This window comes from Calliopsis andreniformis, chromosome 4 (genome assembly GCF_051401765.1).
Source record: "Calliopsis andreniformis isolate RMS-2024a chromosome 4, iyCalAndr_principal, whole genome shotgun sequence".
Taxonomy (NCBI): Eukaryota; Metazoa; Arthropoda; class Insecta; order Hymenoptera; family Andrenidae; genus Calliopsis; species Calliopsis andreniformis.
This window is the reverse complement of record NC_135065.1, coordinates 1,950,179-1,966,221: the sequence shown is the minus strand read 5'-3', so window position 1 is coordinate 1,966,221 and position 16,043 is coordinate 1,950,179. Positions and strand designations below refer to the sequence as shown.

The window sequence follows — 16,043 nt, the reverse complement described above, 5'->3', positions numbered from 1 at the left end:
GAAGATACCTACACTCCGATCTAACTCTTAGGAAAATGTTTAATTTATACGAGCTTCATTGCGAGGAAAATAAAATAAAAGCCGTTAATGAGTGGACTTACAGAAAAATATTTAAAAAAAGATTTCGATTTATATTTCCACCAACCGCGCAAAGATACATGTCAGAAATGCGACTTATTAAACATCAAAATTAAAGCATCGAATGATGATGAAGAAAAGAAAAAACTTGTAGAGGAACACGATGTGCATTTAAGTCTAGCAGAATCATCTAGGAAGTCAATAAAACAAGATCAAGAAGTATCACGCAATTCAGGTTATTATTTCGCTTTTTCGTTCGACGTGCAAACAGCATTACCCTATCCAAAATTAACTACTTCAGTAGCATATTATAAACGCAATATGTATGTTTTAAATTTGGGTATCCACAATTTTCATAATGATAATGTTCACATGTACGTTTGGGATGAAACTATTGCATCAAGAGGTGCTCAAGAAATAGCATCCTAAAACATGTCCAAAATTTAACAAGCGAAAGACACATAATAGCGTACAGTGGACATGTGTACTAGGCAAAATAGAAATATTAAACTACCTTTAATGTGGTTAAAAATTATCCAAACTATTGAAAAGAATGTGGAAATCATAGACCACAAATTTTTAATATCAGGACATTCGTTTTTACCAAATGATAGAGATTTTGGTGTGGTAGAAATGGCATTTAAAGAAAATAATTTAGTGTTTGTCCCCCGAGATTATTACAATATTATCAAAAAGTGTCGGAAAGGTAATAATTTTATTGTACATGAAATGAGACAAGAAGATTTTGTATCAACAAAATTATTAGAAGACGCAATTTTTAAAATGGTAAAGAATTCTAACGGAAAACCAATAAACTGGTTAAAAATATGTTGGATGCGTTTTGTCAGAAATGAACCGTATACAATTTTCTATAAGAGATCAATGAATGAGAACGAAAATTTTAAAGTGCTGAATTTATTACCACGTCGAGGTAGATCAAGAAAGTTCGAAAATATTGTATTTACACCACTGGTTTAAACTAGGTTTAAAAGTATTGAATGTACAAGGACTATATTATTTTATACATACATAAAGTAATTGATTTTAGTAAGGTTTGCTTCACAAATGCATAAATAGCGTTTATCACAGTATAGTTTTGTAGGTAGCGTTTTTAAAAATTATTTCCTCTATGAACATGCAATCTATAGATTTTTATTTACATTTTAAACCGATAAAGGAAGTATTACTGAAAATGTTTGCTTTATAAGTATATAAAGTAACAATGCTTTCGTTCGCCTGCTGGAGTCGAGTAGGCTGCCAGCGACGACGCGCCCGCCACAGCAGTGCGACTCGACGCAGCGTTAACTTTCGGCAATTTTCACAGGGCCAATTTTAAAATGTCCATCTTTTTGAAAGTTTGTCCATCAAGGGGAAGGATCAAACTATATTCTCCTTTTTTTTCAGATTTTTAAAATCGCGCATCATCTTAAAAACCTGCATTTGTTTAAAATAATGCAAAAAAGATGATTAAAAAACAATTTTTTTTTAAATGAAATAATTTTTCTCACAAACTTCAATGTTTTCTCTATAAGCACCGTAAAGATTATCTCCACCCGCTTACTAGTTCAGTAGCTATAATTTTTTAAAAAAAAGGTAGCACTTAACTTCAAACAGCTGTAAAATCGACAATTTTCAAAATTTTGGAAAATCCTTTGGGGATACGTTTAAATATCGTTAAAGACTACATCATATTCAAATTTGAGCAAATTACAAGAACTTGCTCCGAAACGTGCCCGATTTCGCGTGGAATGACCCGTACATAAAGTAATAATGTTCTTACACATACTATGCTTTTGAAGTTAGCGTTACTGAAACTACTTGTTTTACGAGTACATAAATTAATGATAGTTGGTCTTCATTGATACGTCAAACTAATAAAGCAAATATCATTAAATATGCTTGCTTTATTAACTCGTTGCATGTAATACAGACATTGTACTATGATCTTTTAGAGGAACTTTTTATCATACTAGCTGCTGAAGTGTACAATACGTAACAAACACATTAGTGTACGTACTGATAAAACAAACATGTACAATATTTACTTTACTAATTTGCAATATAGAGCAAGCACATGAATTTATATATTTATAAAGCAGGGGTTGCAGTCAAACTATTTCTTTTTATTTCCAGAAGCAAAGAAGTTAGTGCTTATATGTTTATGTAAAAAATAGTTACTTTATAAATATTTCACAACACATGGCGAAGTTAAACCAAATACTTATTTCTACGTTAATTATTGTGGCTCTGAAAAGAGCCGTTTTGTAACAATCAATATTAATTGTTTATGTTCTGGGATATGTATCCCAATTTAAGTAAAACATTCTCTGGTAATTACATAGATTAGGGGAGCCACCACCGATTTCAATGAGCTTGGAATATGTTGTCAAGGTCATCATTCTGAACAACTTTTCCCTGTACATATACCCGTCGGTCTCTTTTGGTTTTCGAGATATTCGCAAAAACATTTTCAATATTAAAAAGTGTGATCGGAGTTGGCCTGGGTTAGGTTCATTAGCGGGGAGGGGTTTGAGGAGGGGCGGCAGCATATCAAAAATAATAGACACGTTCCTACTTGTTTATTCCTTTATATCGTCAGTTATTTTATATGTATTTGCCATTACTTAAAAAAAGGCATCCAGTCGTTCATCAAAATCAAATGTTCTTTTAAATACAAATTCTGCCAGATAGTAGTTGAAACGATATTCTCTACGACCATACCTAGGAATATTGCCACGAATATCTCTCCATACTGTTTCAATATTCTGGGTATGGACACCTGTGATTGGATCAACGACATTTTTTGAATGATTCACTACAAAATATTGATATACATTTTTATCAATTTGTTCATATGCTTTCCAACAATCACTATGGATTATTGTTCCAGAAGCAATCTTTTTTAAAATAAGAGGCAGTAATACTTCTGCTCTACGGGACAGAATTGGTACTACAAATATCTTTTTTGTGTCACGTTCTATATCACCGAAAATCCACTGTCCCGTAATAAGTCGTTCATGATTATACTTTCGACGTCCAAATTTGGCTTCATCAATTTCTATAATAAATAATGCACGACGTTACGTTACAACGATTTGTTCGAAACTGATAATAATGAACCGTCTTTCCTCGAGTTCTTGCGACATCATAAGAAATATCAACAATATGGGTTTCAGCGAGGAAGGTAAACAGAAGCTCTCGCTAATGAATCTAACCCAGACCTATTTCGATCACTCTTTTCAATATTGAAAACATTTTTGCGAATATCTTGAAAACTAAAGGAGACTGCCGCGTATATGTATAGGGAAAAGTTGTTCAGAATGATGCGCTTGACAACATATTCCAAGGTTATTGAAGTCGGAGGTGGCTCCCCTAATCTACAGGGTGTAACAAAAATGTCGCAGTTCCTTAAAAGGGGTGATTCAGGGGGTGATTTGAAACAACTTTTTCCTTAGCGAAAATGTAAGATGAGGCTTTGTTAACGAGTTATTAACGAAAAACACCGGCCAATGAGAGCGCGAGTTTGCCGCCCGAGCGACCGCGGTAGCGTTGGGTACGCGCGCTAGATGCTACGGTTGTACTCCGAACAAGAAAGTCGTCATACATCGAAGAAAATAGCATTAGTATGAAAACTGAAAGCGACATAATAAATAATACCGAGTCCCTTTTTGGGTATCATTTGAAGTGAATAATTACTTAAAATCGAGGAAAACCACGTGCAACGTAAAAACACGAATATGTAAATTTCTTATTCGCATAACTTATAAACGAAAAAGCAATACAACGAAAAATAAAGGAAGAAGAGGACAAACTTCACTTGTAGTTTGTAAACCTGTGTCACTGGGTCACTGTACCGATCCTGGTCATCGACCGTCGAAATGGTTTATGCTAGGGCACGCGTTTAGGTAATTTATGGCTTTATTGCTTTGGTTTCGAAGGAGACATGATCTCGAAATGTCCGAACAAGGAAGGTCTGAGGTGCTTAAACTACGTGGGGGGTACAAGGAGCTTCTTTGGAAAAATTCTACCCTACCATAAACCATTTCGACGGTCGATGACCAGTATCGGTACAGTGACCCAGTGACACAGTTTTACAAACTACAGATGAATTGCATTTAATTCATTAATGATTATTATTTTCTAAATCTAATGCAGACTACTTTCAACGTTTCTATCTTCAACGTTAATTCTCCAAGTCTCCGTTCATTTCTTTTGTTGCATTGCTTTTTCGTTTATACGTTATGCAAATATTTTCATACGAATGCTATTTCCTTCGACACATGCCGACTTTCTTGTTCAGAGTACAACCGTAGCGCCCAGCGCGTACCGAACGCTACCGCAGTCGCTCGGACGGCAAACTCGTGCTCTCATTGGCCGGTGTTTTTCATTAATAACTCGTTAACGAAGCCTCATCTTACATTTTCGCTAAGGAAAAAGTTGTTTCAAATCACCCCCTGAATCACCCCTTTTAAGGAACTGCGACATTTTTGTTACACCCTGTATATATTTACCATTTATATCGAGCCTCTGTCTCACATGGCCTTCTTGTCGTGTAGTTCTCTTTTAAAGTAAATTGTAATACCTCATGGAGGACGTCTTTGGCAACTCCATTAAGGTAAAAGAAATTTACAATGATCATTCTATTGTGATCATTGAGATTTCTGTTCCTAAATGCTTGCCGAATAAACAAGGACCACTCACTCGCATTTCCAATAGCAATAGCCAAGGATTATTCATCTGAGTGATCGAATATCCTGCCATTGCGATAAACTATTTTTGCTAGATTTTCAAACTTTGAGAAGCAGATATGCGCATTCCATTACTCCGCATGACCCGCGCATGCGCCTGAGCACCATTCTGAGCCAGTCTGTCTTCAGCTGCTGTACCCTTATTAAAATACATTTCTTACTTGTGGGTCATTTCCTATCGACTTGGACAAAAGGTTTAAAGAGCACGCGATGGAAAATTGACATTTGCTTAAAGATTACATTACAAAATCTACATTATTAAGATTTAGACAGTGGAAGGGAAAGACTGAATGGAGTTCACGACTCCACAAAACACGCGCATGCGCATTAGCTCCATTCTGCCAGTACTGTATATCTGATACGGCGGCGCCCGCACTGTAATATAAACTTTTATATCTCAAAAACAAGAAGCGAGCGACAATTTTTTCTTTCAGATTTTTAATCTACGCATCAAAATCAACAATGCAGCAAAGATGCAAAGAAATTGGTGAGGAGGCCCTAATCCTAAACAATTACCGAAATTAGTACCGCCGATTTAAAACCGGCGTGAAATTATTAAGGAAGCTCACGACCTGACCACGGCAGGCCACCTCGGCGTTAGGAAAACGCATTGTCAGATCGTGACGCGATATTATTGGCCTGTATCTTTTCGCGACGTTGCTAAATACTTGCGGACGTGCCAGGTATGTCAACGAATGAAGGTGGAACAAGAACTCCCCTTCGGTCTTATGGGGAGGAGACGTACCGATGGTCCATGGGAGGTAGTCGCTGCCGATATCATGGGACCGTTCCCTCCCAGTCGCGCCGGTCACACATACATTCTCGTAATACAAGACCTTTTCACAAGGTGGGTAGAGTGCTGTCCGTTGCGCCGGGCCACCGGGAAATTCATTGCCGACCGTCTCGAGGAGCTCGTGTTTTTGCGATGGGGTACCCCACGTGTACTCCTTACCGATAACGGTACCGAGTTCATTAATAAGACCTTACGGGACATGACGCCGCCTTATTACCCCCAAGCCAACCCCGTGGAACGCGTGAATAGGGTCTTGAAGACCATGGTCGTCGCCTACATCGGGCAGGATCACCGGGAGTGGGACCTGCATTTGTCTCACTTTCGGTTCGCGTACAATTCCGCTCACCATACGTCCCTAAATGCCTCTCCCGCCTTCTTAAACTTCGGTCGGGAGCTGCTTCCGCCGCGTATAAATCAGACCATGGCCGATGGTCTCGTTGTATCGGCCGTAACGAAACCCAGTGACTGGCAGTCGCCAGTTATCCCACATGTTATCCCAGATGTTTATAATAAACATCTGTGGGAGACAAATTGAGTTTAGTTTTGTTATCGCTATAGCCCGCTTTTCCTGCGTTTCCGGACCACGACCCGTCCTCTTCCGACGAGCTAGCCGAGAAAAGCCGCCGTGCCCGTTCTGCAAGTGTCGCGTAGTGTTGCCAGATTTCACTAAATTGGTACGAAAGTACCTGGCGCCCATCCGGTCAATCGGTCCATTAGTAGAGCGACTTGCAGGGCGGATACGGCGAAGTTATCAGGGCGTCCTGCCTCGAGCTCTCAGCAGCTCGACGCAGGAGGGTTACGCGAAAAGCATTCCGTAGAGAATAAAACACCTGATAAAATATATAAATTCACGTGCTTGCTCTATGTTGCAAAGTAGTAAAGTAGATACTGTTGCGTTCCGATCAAATTTTAACAAATTTTTCATCAAAATATGGAGCGACGTGATTCAACAATGCATTCCATTGTGGAGTTTTACGAACGCAATAGATTTATCGAACGTACAGGAAGTAGATATCAAGTTGTAAACCTCTTCTTCTTTGGAATAATCGTCGCTGAAGTGGTCCATAGCCTAAACTCTCGTCATAGTATGCGATAAAATCGTTTACGATTTCCTTTGACGAATATGTGGCGCGGTAGCGCGTACCGCCGTGAGAACCTTCTCGAGCGAATGGAAAATTTTGCGCCATTAAAATTATTGTAACGTATCAATCAGTTCAGCCTGTTAAACTATAGTACTTTCATGTGAATGATCGAACCAATACAATTTTGGAATTGTTACGAATGCTATTATAAATTCCACGAAAGTGTATGGAGGGACTCTCTCAACAATGCGATGTAGATAGTGCCTCTCTTTCGTAGATTATTCAGTATGCGTAATAAAATTGCGAACCATCAAGGTTTATTGCAACAAAAATTAAGTATAAAATTATAATCAGGTGTATGAGAGTGATCGAAGTGGTATATGTGCATTGAGCTAAAACCGAACATATATGTATGTGTAATGAACATATGAATGAACACTGTGTGGGAGTCTGGGAGCCCGGGAGGGAGATGGACGCATAGTAGCGCACACTTCTTTCTCTTGGATCTGATTTGACTTGACCAATCACGGATCGTCGAGTGCCGAAAATCTTACTCTCATTAGCTAATGAGAAAGAACAATGCGGTTACGCCTTAATCGGAGCGGTCCGACTCTGGAGGCTTCGCGAGGTGCGTGTCGATGGGTCCGTGAGTTGTGTTAAGCTAGAGTTTGTACCATAGTGCAAAAGACTTTGGCTCACGTAAAGCCTAGTTTATAGTTTCTGCAAACTCATTCATTATTATATACATATATTTTTTGTTCCTTTAAAATTCATTTTTCTTTTATTTCAAGTTAGTATTTTTATTTTCATTTTTATCAACGTGTGCATATGTGTGTCTGTCTTCTGTCCCTGGAACAGGATAGTCAGCTGACCAGAGAAAGAGAGAGAGAGAGCAAAAAGGGTTATAGAAAGAAAGAGGAAGTTGCTATTATACAAAAATCCGATCAATTTGTATAGACAGGGTGAGTTCTTTCAATCATTATCATCTTCCAATCATCTTCCGATATGGGTTTTATTTTATTGTCCGATAATAATCAATGGCAATGGTAATCTTCAGTAGTTATTATTAACTTTGGATTACCCGACTGAAGATTCTGTTCTGTTGCTTCATACTGTATAATAAGAAATTGTCATTGCATTTTGAACTCCTTATAATACATATACATATATTCACAATCACTTGTAATTAAATTTCTTTATTTCTCTATAACGAGCCTCGAATTCCAATAGACAGTAAGGCAAGCGCGAGGATTTCAATAAAGGTTCAGTTCCGGATTAAAGCGTCAACGAACTCACATGTAAAATAATTATGTTACGTCGCCCGCCGTAACAGAACTGGTGTCAGAAGTGGGATTAGGAAAAGGAAAAATCATATTGTTTTCCTGGGATTGTTTTACGCTTGAATTTATTGAAATTTTTCTGTTTTCTTTTCTGGCAGTGATATGATCTTATGGTAACGTTTACTGGTGAATATTATTGCCATATCAAATACTATATGTATTTTTGAACTTTATTGTGTATTCTATACTTGAATTGTTTATCATTTTTATTGTGTCTATTTTATATACATTATTTGTGTCTATATATTTTATTATTTTATCGTATCGCTTATTTTGATTTATTTGTGAATTATTCTGAATTTCCTTTAAGACTATTTGAAATTAATTTACGAAACAATGTCTAATCCTAATCATTCCGCTAATTCAAACGCTGATCTCAATTCAACGAGCGCAATGATGACTTCAATGGCAGAGTGCTTGGTAATTCAAAATAGTACAATGAATATTCCTTTCTTTGATGGTAAAAGTATTCCTTTAAAAGATTTCTTACAAGATATTAAGAACAGCGCAGCATTAGTACCTACAGTATTAGAGAGTTCATTTTTAAAGACAGTATTTGGAAAACTAAAGGGTTCTGCTCGCGATAGCACGTATGGAAAATCGTTTAATTCTATAAGTGATTCAATTAAACACTTGAAAGATAGATTTGCACCTGGTAAAAATTACCCCTTTTTCCTGCATGAAATACAAAATACACAAATGAAACGAGGAGAATCAGTGACTGATTTTTATGATAAATTAAATATCTTAATTAGCGGAACTAAAGTTGCGTTAGAAGATGCCTATGCAGATAATTGGGAACAAATGTTACTACCACTAAAAGAATGTGCGTTAGAAGCATTTATTAGAGGATTACCTGATGAATTAGCGCCATCAGTAGAAGCACGTGATCCTACGACTATAGAAGAAGCAGTAAAAATTGCAGTTCGTACAGAAATGCGAATGAAAAAAGGAATAATTCCATGCGGCGAAACTCAGAAAGTTAGTTTTTTTCAAAACGACAACTATTCTCGATCACCATCTCCGAATTATTACAATTTTTCGCATTTTCAACCTATGAGATATTCTAACTGCCAATATTATCCAATTAAAATCCAATATGACGATAATTCGCGTTCTTCAAGTCCAATTCTGAGTACATCAAAATTGCCAGTAGGAATTTTAAAACCTCCACATCAGTATCAACCTTATAAACATTCTGAATATTCACTTAATGTGCCACATACATATTACTCTCCATATTTTTATCCGCCTGTACCATATCCTCCTTACTATCCTTATGCTAATCCGCATTTTGAACAATCAATTCCAACTCATGGAAACAATACCTATTCGCGTAATAGATCACCTTCTCCATCAAGACCTTTTTCTTCGTATAGTAATGATAATAAACCCAAGTTCAATGATTCAAAATTTGAGCATTTAAACTCAGAAAAGAGTCGCTGGCAAGACGCGACGACGAGTCAGCGGGAGAAAGCGTCACACGACAGTGAAATTCTTGGAAAATCAGGAAAAATCGGGGCAATTGAACTAAATGAATCTCCATTAGCAAATATGAAAGCTAAGGAATTAAGATCAGGCTCAGCTTATTTTCTGGTAGATACTGGTGCAGATATTAATATCATAAAATTAAATATTTTAGATGAAAATTCTACCGTTGAACTTCATGAATTGGTTACTATTTTCGGAATAACTCCCGATAGAATAGAAACGTTGGGTACTACAATAGTTAACTTGCTAGGACAACCTGTAAAATTTCATGTTGTGAAATCTTCATTTCCATTACGTAGCGATGGTATACTAGGAAAGAGTTATCTTAGTCAGGAACAAGCAGAAATTTCTTTCGCTCATAATACATTAGTAACACAAAGCGATCCTATTAAACCGTTACGTTTCATTGGGGAAAAAGAGGTAAATCAAAATTTTGAACGTCGAAACTTCAAATCACGAGTTCTTTTTATAAAAGCACGTACTAGACAAGCAATTCCCATTGATGTTATCAATTGTGACTTGGGAGAGTGTTACTTGCCGAAAATTAAAACAATAGATGGGTTATTTATTGGCGAAGCTGCAGTATCTATTAATGATAGAGGCACGTGTCATGTTCTCGCTATTAACACCTTAGAAAAGGACGTTGAAATTGACATTTCACCACAAGAAATCATACCTTTCGAATACCATGATTTTCCGGAGGAGTAAGAAAATTTTGATTCTGATGAAACACTAATCATAAGAGATAGAGTTACTGAGATAGTTAAGCGATTACGTTAAGATCATTTGAACGAAGAAGAACGAGACCATGTAATTGATCTTATTGAAGAATTTCCTGAACAATTCCATTTAGCTGGGGATAGACTAAAAGCAACGTGTATTAAACATCGTATTATCAATGCAGTTCGATACTACGGATTCATCACCTTAATGACAGAATAGAGGAAGCTTTGGATATGCATACCGAGATCAAAAATCTGGAAGCGGAAATCAACGCTGAAGAAGTAGATGATGAAGACCTTCCTAAAACTATATCACGCAGGAATGTTCCATTTGGATTTGCCGGTACAGTTAGTCGTACCTTATTTGGGACTCTGGCTGAGGATGATGCAGAATACTACAATTCTCAAATAGACAAACTATATGCCGATCAAAAGGAAATAATACTATTGATGAGAAATTAGACTCACATCGTTATGAGTGACCTCCACAACGTACATAAACTAATTGAAGAGATTTCAAGGAACATCAAGGACCATAGAATCAAGATAAACAATCTGATACAGAAGTTAAATGAGGATAATCTACTAAATTATACTATTACCCTAAGTCAGTATGCGAGTTCTGTTGAAACTTCTTTGAATCGTTATATTGCTGCTGCACAAAATTTCGTAACAGCTATAAATACTGCACGAGAAGGAAAGTTACATCCTTCTTTGTTAAACAGATCGGAATTAAAGATAATAATAAATGAGATTCGTAATTCTGTGACACACTACGAAATACCTATTCCACGTAATCATCAGAGAATAGAGGACCTTGTTAAAATCGCACAAGTGACACTTGGACATGTTACGTACCGAACATAAAAAATTTAAATTTCTTTTTTTTTATATATATATAACTCGGTTGAATTGCGTCTCGATAATGCAAAGCATTGTGGGAACTTCTCTAATCGAGCGTAATCTTGGCCGTTGAGTTTACGAAATTAAATATCTCTTTCGGCGGCGCGATCGACTTGTTAACATAACGCATTCCTTCCTTGAAATCAACGTGGTCCTATTGCGCAGCGTATAGTCTCACCAAAGCGTAATCTCACAAATGCGTAGTATGAAATTAAGGATCATATTGTATACGCGGTGACACGTTCTGAATATAATTTTTCATTTGTCAAATATGTATAAATGAGATTCGGAATTTGACACTCTTAGTTAAGGTCATACTTTTACAATTCTTGGTTATTGAAAATTTGGCAACGCATAAGTGTTGTGGGAAACCTTGCCAAATGAATATTTAAATTTAAAATTTAAAGAACACCCGTTAGACCACTGAGGGTCAGCTTCCTCGAATCTCTGTGAATGATGTTTAAACTCTTTCGGCTAATTGGTTATTGTAAAGCGATACACCGGATATATACAAAAGATTGTCATGAGTTGGGTGGTGCGTCGCGTGAGAAAATTTATGATGTGAAAGAGAGAATTGGAATGTTCACACATACACATTACTCAGCCTTCTTTAACCTTAGAACTTGACCAATCACGGGCTCGGTAGGGCCAAAAGCACGCTCTCATTAGCTAATGAAGCAGCGGCATAACCCTTCCATAATCGGAATGATTGATCCTGGATCCTTCCGAAGGCGTGATGCCGCTCCACTTGTCGACGTACAATCGCGAGGTGCGTGTCGTAAGTCCGCGATCTTCTAAAGATAGAGTTTTCTTCTATTTCTTAAAATCACTAAGTAGGAAGAAAAGGACTTAGGAAGTTCGTGTGAATTCAAATTTTTTTGTTTGTTCTTTTGTTATAATTTGGTTTATATATATATTTGGACGCCTAACTGCCATAGATCATAACAAATATGAATGTTATGTTTCCCCATTCATTACTTCCCAGTTGGTCCTGGAAACCCGGAGGCAAAATGAGGAGAGGAGATTCCAGGCATGGAATCCACTGCCTGATGGATCCTATCCAAACGGTGCGTCGCCAAACCTAAATTTACTTGGCTTCAGACCGTCCGTTGAGAGACTTAATCCGGAAGGATTACAGGCTATTCTCGACGTTGAGTTCCCTGACAATGATGGTATGTCAGGAAGGTTGAGGTGGTGTCCCGAACTTGTGGCAAGAGTATCTAGTCACTTGCAGAAAATGGGAGACAAGTACAAGATGGCTACTGGAAAACCAAGCCACGGATCAAATTCAGCTGCAATAGGCTGGACTAAAGTGCCTGTCGCTGGTAATACAGCCGCCGACCACAACATTGCAAGACTCTCACCTATAAACGGACCTGTTACTAGTTCAGTTGCTATGGGTAGTTCCCAGTGTAACATTGCTGGCATATTTGGTCTAAAAAGAGAGAGAACAGCAGCGGCTCGAGGACTTTGCTTCACCCTTGGAAACGGACAAGCCCCAACTGGTTGGGGTCAGTCTATAAACAGAAACTTTAAGATGGAGGAGCCATTCCTCCCAACCATTGGGATTGATATGCCTGGACTTCGAACACCGCTGCATGAAAATGCAAGTCCATCTGGTGATAGAGCCCTGTCAATAACAACATGGACAAGAAGAAACTTTCTCATAAAGAAATGAGAGTATTTTCCGCTTTAATAGCGATGCTACATCTGATACGATTGCTATCATAGTGCATCGCGAGTACCGATAATCGATGCACGTTCATTTCCACGAGCGATATTAGTCGATTCTGATTGGGGAGGTAATGAAAATACAGATCGTAAGAGCACAACGGGATATTTATTTAAGTTATATGAACAATGTACAATCTGCTGGAATACGAAAAGGCAAACATCAGTGGCTGTCTCGTCCACAGAAGCAGAGTACATGGCTCTTTTTGAAGCTGTGAGAGAGGCATTATGGTTAAAATCCTTGGCAATCAGTATTAATATAAATGTCTTTGATCCAATAATAATTTACGAAGACAATATGGGTTGCATTAATATTGCGAGTAATCCAAGTAGCCATAAGCGTGCAAAACATGTAGACATAAAATACCACTTTTCAAGAGAACAAGTTGAAAAGAATGTAATAAAACTTGAATATATTCCTACAGGTGATCAACTAGCAGATGCTTTAACGAAGCCGTTGCCAGCAAGCAAATATTTGGAATTTAGAGCAAAAATGGGATTAGAATAATAAGATTAATATAAGCATAAAAATTATTATTATTTTGTATATACTTTGTATGGTCTGGATGGGTTTTTCTGGGTTTCCCCATTCCCTTGCAACGAATGTTGGACCATTTGTATTTTGTTCCCAGAATTAGAGTCAAAATAAAACACAAGGTAGACAGTCTGTACGGTAATACTCGTAGTACACTTATTAGACTTATTAATGTACAATTAATATGAACAGCACCGACTTGTTTTTGAGGGGGCCTGTTAGATTATATAATCAAGGAACAAAAACAAGTATCGAAAGTATCGAAGGATACAGAAAGTGTTCTGTCTTGTTTCTATGGTTTTTTTTTTTATTTACTTTTGAATATATTCATGTGAGATCAGATATCGTACAGACTTCTTCCGTGCGTTGAGTTAAAAAAATCAAATTTCTTTTTATTTAAAATTGTTCCATATTCCAACAATATATATATATATATATATATTATTTTCAATCTATTCCATATAAAATAGCTGATTAATTAAGAATTAAATTCATAGTGTGTGTATGTGCGAATAAGTGTCTAATTCTTTCTTCCATACAGGGTTAACCAGTATCTAAAAATTTAAAAGTGAGACGTCAAAATTATTTTTAGATTTTTTTTTTTTTTTTAAAGGAAAAGAAATTCTACTGGTGTCCTTTAAATTAATATTGTTTCCTTCTTTCGTTTTGAAATTTTAAAATTAATCATTTTAGAACGAGTGGCAATAGTTTCAGATAGTCTAAAGATTGTGGGAATTTCTCTGGTCTGAATTATTCCACTATAAACGGGAGAATGAATGTCTGTTTGCACGTACTAATTTAGATATTTCTGTTCCTATACTCTTATACGTATATATACTTTTATATTATCTATCTACATATTTTTATATATATTCATTTTTATACACGTTCTTATTGAAACATTTTATTATTCGATCTTTAATTAGATTCATCAATAAATACAATTTATGTATTTTATATTCTTTATTTTTAATTTTTTTTTTTCGGCCTTTATCCTGTTCGGATTTGGAATACAGCTGATCAAGGACCCGTATGGGACTGTAGCACCACCGATCCCTTTAACTACTCGAAATAATCTCTCAAGTTTTATTTACTTTTAAATTCAAACCCTTCTCATCCTCTCTTACGTACATTAGAAACAAGAATTTTATAAATGTTCGCGCTCGGGCGTCTCAACCCGCTCGGCGTGTAACAGACACTATAAAGGCAAAATTTTTATTACCTTACATATTCCATTGGTCGGACGTATAAATTACCATTTATACCGACTTCATATTTTGCCAATACCAATATATATATATATAGGAGAAACACGTAATTATTCAGCCTATATAGATCCAGAATATATGTATTTGGGATTAAGTAGTGATCACAGTACATATTTTGGTACATCTGAAACATTTCCCGATGCATGCAAGAGAACTTCATATTGCCATCTGTGTAAACTAGATATACCGTTATATGAAATTTCAGTATCTGAATCATGTGAAATATCGTTACTATTGAGACCGGATACAAGAGCACTTCGATTTTGTGATATTAAAATTACAGCAGATCACGAATCTCATTGGACAAGATTAACATCAATTGGAGGATGGTTATATTCTGTAAAAAACCCAGAGCTACTACAAATTTTATGTGAACACCAACAGCAGACACTGCTTACAATTCATGAAACAGGAATAATTGAAATAAATCCTTCTTGCATGGGTAAAACACGTTCTACTATTCTCATAAGAACTAAAACCTATGTTAGTGCAGAACAATTTCACTATAATCCGAATCTTCAGTTGGATATAAATGAAGTATCACCAAAATTGACACTATATCACAAGATAAACCCGATTGATGAGAGTAATGCAAAATTGCTACCAACAACCGAAACAAGCGCTGCTGAATCCTTGTACAACATTGAAAGGAAACTTGAAGAAATTGGAAATCATCATCGTGAAAGGAAGTCTCATCTCATGTTAACCTTGGGAAGCATAGGGATTCAAGCGATAACAATGCTTGGTTTAATAACTTATTACTTCTGGGACACCTTAAAATTTATATTCTGCATGCGGTTACTGAGGAAAAATAAGAATTTTTCACAACGAAAAACTGACGAAGAACGGCAGACACCAACCGCAGTACCACATGAAGAATTACCTGGGTCTACAACATCCAATGCATCTCAGCCATTGCCTCTTCAAAGAGCAATAGTGAACTAAGGAATACAAAGACTCTGCCAGTTACCATACCGGAACCATCTTTATTCTAATCTGGATTCATGGACTTCTACTTTGCTATGCGATTATATTAAAAAATTGAATGTAATGTGGATCTCCCTTTCGTATCATCCGATTGTCAAACAGACCAGAATTCTAATACGTCTGGTATACGTTTGCTCGTATAAAGAACGGTTTCATCAGAAACATACGCCCCACAGTTTCTTTATGAAGCCTAAGTAAACCTTTCCGCACGATAGCGCGATCCTCTTCATGAGCAAAATCTACTCTGTACTGATATAGACACCAATCAATTATTGGGAGTAATCTGAAGTAGTCTGCTTGCAAAGACACATGAGTTCCAGTCGTTCCTTTTTACACAAAAAAAAGATGCTACCTTCTACCCACTC

At 36.7% G+C, this 16,043-nt stretch overlaps 2 protein-coding genes across 2 annotated transcripts in view; both read right to left on the bottom strand.

Annotated features, from left to right (window-relative positions):
* Positions 1–16,043, bottom strand: part of Nca (neurocalcin homolog) — a 245,771-nt gene that overhangs the window by 160,986 nt on the left and 68,742 nt on the right. The window lies entirely within an intron of this gene.
* The window catches only part of LOC143178177 (neuronal calcium sensor 2), a 175,657-nt gene that overhangs the window by 130,740 nt on the left and 28,874 nt on the right, over positions 1–16,043 (bottom strand). The gene's annotated exons all lie outside the window — the stretch shown is intronic.